Below are 4,264 nucleotides of genomic sequence, written 5' to 3' on the forward strand. Positions count from 1 at the left end.
TTTAGGACCGAGCATGAGCTTTCCTTATAACCAGTTGTTTGACATGTTCGTCTTTGGCTAGTGTTCACTTCTTCTTCGGCTGTTGCAGTGAAGCTTTGCATGAGTTTGTATTGAATAGTTGAAGTTCTGCATTTCAAAACCTTTCAAATGAAACACGTTCTACAAGTCCGATGAATAAATCAGCTGTTTGCTATTTGTCTTGTTGGTGTTTGTGTCCTGCTGGTCATGGGGAGCTCTCTCTGTGCCTGTAATAATAAAGAATATCATTGTTCATAAATAAATCACCTCTCTGGGAGGACCAGTGACAGCCAGAGACCTGCACCGAGAGGAAGGCCGAACATGTAACCCACACATACCGCCGTCGGGGGAGATAAGCGCTCCCTTCAGCGCACAGACAAAGACTGTAGGCAGCGCTTTGTTATTAGTCATCACACCTTTCTGTTATAATGTATGATTTATGTGAGAGGAACAACTTAAATACACACACACACACACAACAATAACATTAACGGGTTTTCATTAAAATTGTTATGGTCCTGGGGTTTTCTCCCCCCCCCCCCCTTGTCTCCTGTTTCGTGTGTGTGTTGTCTCTCCCATGTGTCCGCTTAGGTGGAGCTGCTGGTCCTGCTGAATCACCTACACACCTGCAAGTCTGCTCATCACCACACCTGTCATCAATCCACAAGCAACCCTGCAGCATATATACAGCGGCTCTTCCCTCCAGTCTTCGCCAGTTCGCCCGTTTACCTGCGTGGTACTGAGTCTCGGCCTAGTTATCCTGTGGTCTCTGCTCTCCTGTGTCTCAGATCTACCTGCATTCCCTCCGTCTGCTCCACTCAGCGTTTCCCTGGATCTCCCTCAAGCGTCCACGACACCCCTCTGCACGCCAGCCTTTCACTGCCTCCTTCTCCCATCACCGGACCTCCTCTCCCTCACCTGGACCCCGGACATCTGGACATCCCCTGCTCCTCGCTCCTCAGCCCTTCACCTCCCTCTCTGCCCTCACCTGTAAGATAATAAACCACTTAACTCTGTCTACTGCCTACAGTAACCCTAACAAAAAAATGTATTTCACAATTGGAATTGCAGGAGGGCAGATGTGTAGAGATCCATCTGATGTACCAATAGAAACACTGACTGTCAACACATTCCAGGATTTCAGAATTTGGTTATAAATGCTTTTGTTGTTCGAGGTGGTCCGACGTCCCGTAACATGAACTAGTTTGTTTGAAGCGTACGGTGGTGGTACGGTTATGAGAGACAGGTCAAAATCTGTGGTACGGATCAAGCTTCAACCACACTTCCCATAATGCACCTCTCGAATGTGATGTCTATCTGTAATTAAGAAATGTCAGTGGTGCTCAGTCACATTTCTGCAGAGGTCCGTGCCACCCCAGGCCCCTGCAGTTGGATGTCAGGGGTGGTAATGCATCAGTCTCTGGGGGTTTTGTTCCACAGACGTGCTCTAAATATCATTTATGGTTCTAGATAGCAGGTTCTGTCTGTCTGTTGCTATAGAAACGGAGAGGAAGTTCATCAGAGTTCACACGGGAGAGAAACCGTCCGGCTGTGACCAACGCTGTTTCTACCGATTCGGTCTCTCGAGTGATTTCTGATCCACGTGGATTTTCTCTTTCTAAGATAAACTGCTTCAATCGACTACATTTACCATCATCACTGAGAGCCAGCCACAAACAAACCTTAAAGAGTGACTCTTGTTAATGGACCATATTTTAATTCATGTAGTCTAGTTTTTGTTCCTGTCATAAAATATTCTAAACTTAAGGTTCAGCTGCTGCCACAGAGGAGTGTTTGTGTTTCTTTCTTTTTTCCCAGTTCCAGTGTGTCTGTAATGGTGTCATCTTGATTGGTCCTGCTGTCATGTGTGTTGGTTTCTTCTGTTCACACGACATCTAATTCCTCATCCGGATCGAGGGTCTGAGGACAGAGGGGGTCGTACGCAGCCCCCCGAGGCAGATTGTGAGTTGTGATATTTGTACTGTATAAATGCAAATGTACTTGATCGATTGATACTTAATCATGCTTTCTCAGTTAATCATTTGTCGTTATTATCAGCTTGTATTGTCGTATTTTCCGTCTTTGTGGAGTTTTCATTAGAAATCTTTATTCACTGCTTTTATTTCCTGTTGCTGAATCTGGTTTGTGTGATTTGAAGACGTGTCGGCTCAGCTGAAATATTCAGCTGTGTTCTCGAACTGAGAGACGAGTGTGAGAAAGTCCACCAACACATTCACACGGCCTCCTCCGCTAAGAATATACACACAGTTCTGTGAATATTTGTTAATGAAATGTCTTTTTATTCATGCAGTCTAGTTATTATGTTCTATGTTATGAGATTATTAAACTCCAGGTTGAACTGCAACCGAGGAGTATTTAGTTTGCGTCGTTAATCAGATGTGAAAGTCTGGTTTTATCTTCAGTATTAAACACCTGTTTATATTTATATCCAGTGCAAACATTTTGTCTCAGGTAACATTTGTGTTGTAGAAAGTTGCAGTCAGACGTCAGTCAGGGTTCTTGTCATGTGGTTTAATAATCATTGAATTAGTTGACACAAAGCCAAGTTCTCATCTCATGACGTGAGGATGATGAGGGTCAGAGGTCAAAGTTTAAAGTTCATGTTCAGAAAATGATCATTAAGCATAATTAGTTATAGAACAGTCCATGATGGATTTAAGTTCAGTGCTCTGGTATGAGTTCAGGTGCTGGTGATAAATTCAGTGTGAAGGCTTCCGATTGGCTGGTCATGTAGAGGGGGCGGGGCCAGAGGCCTGTGGGAAGAAGAACATTAAAGATTAGCTGATGATGAACTCTGCTCTGCTCAGGTCATTTGTTTCTGCTAATCTCCATCCAGCAGGCTAACAAGGTAGTCCAGGCGTCCCCCTCCCCAGCAGGTCCTCCGGGTCCTCCTGGTGGATCGCGAGGTCTTCCCAGGCCAGATGTGTAATCTGACGCTCCATTTTACTCTCACTTGTGAAAAAGCCCCCGAGATGCTTGAAGCAGTAACTCCCTCCCAACCTCAGAGGGAGCGATCCACCTGCTAATCTGATAGATGCTAACATGCTAACAACAACATGTCGGCCTGTTAGGGAACCAATAAGACGACAGGAACACTTAAAGCCACCAGGAGAGCGAGACCTCGTAAAGGACCCTCAGAAGTGCTGTTGTAACGTCAGCTGTTATCTTCACAGACGTTACTTTAGTCTTTGTTCACATGTAGTCACATGGTCTCCAGTGTCTGCAGTGTCCTCATGGACGGACAGACAACTGTCACTGATCACTGAGACACTGAAGGAAACTGAAAAACAGGAGGTTTATTCTGGACATCAGAGACAATGGTGTCCTCTGGAAGTCACACTGAACGATTCAACATGTTTCAGATCTGAACGATGAGTTAGTGAATATTTCATCGCCCACCTCCCCCCTGTGATGTGTCTGTCTCTGCTCACCTGTCCTCCTCCTCCTCGTCCTGAGAAGACGGTGGTCAGTCCGTTATGTGTGGGGACATGTCGGAGGGAACGTGTCCTCGAGTCTTTCAGCTCTGACAGGAGCTCAGGGCTGGACAGGGACAGACGGGCTGATTTCAGCCAATCAGCAACACACAAAAAGTTTAGTGTTTAAATGTCCAAAACATTAAAAAGTGTTGATGAAACTTTCAGCTTGTTGGCCGTCAGTCTCTCAAAGTCTCACCAGCCTCAAAATAACAAAGTACATTTACTCCAATAAAGTACTTCAGTACCTAAAAACAAACCAGGTCTTTATAATCATGCGGCTCACCTCGTCTGCTGTCGTAGGAGGGAGACGAGGAGGAGGACGAGCTGCAGGGGGAGGAGGACGGGGTGGGGCTGCAGGGGGAGGGCAGAGGACAGGAGGGGGAGACGACGCCGGAGTCACCGACGTCGCTGTGAGACCAACATTTGTTCCGACACTCTGGAAACAAAAAGACAAGGATGAGACAGATGACAGGAGGACAGACGGAGACGTGGACTGCCCTGGACCCCCACCCCCTGTGGACTCTGGTAGGCCAGACAGACTGTCACCTTGTAGAAACTCTGCTTTCAGCACTGGACTCTGCAGAGACAGATGAGGAAGAGGAGGAGGAGGGGACGATGAAGAGGAGGTGAGCTGAGTCTCTGGTGAGGTGGACGTTACTGACGATGAAGGTGGTGATGAAGACTTCATGATGAATATCTGCAGTGGGAGGAGCTTCAAAGAGATTTCATCTGTTAGCAGAGAACTCCAA

This window comes from Enoplosus armatus, chromosome 23, assembly GCF_043641665.1.
Source record: "Enoplosus armatus isolate fEnoArm2 chromosome 23, fEnoArm2.hap1, whole genome shotgun sequence".
NCBI classification, from domain to species: Eukaryota; Metazoa; Chordata; class Actinopteri; order Centrarchiformes; family Enoplosidae; genus Enoplosus; species Enoplosus armatus.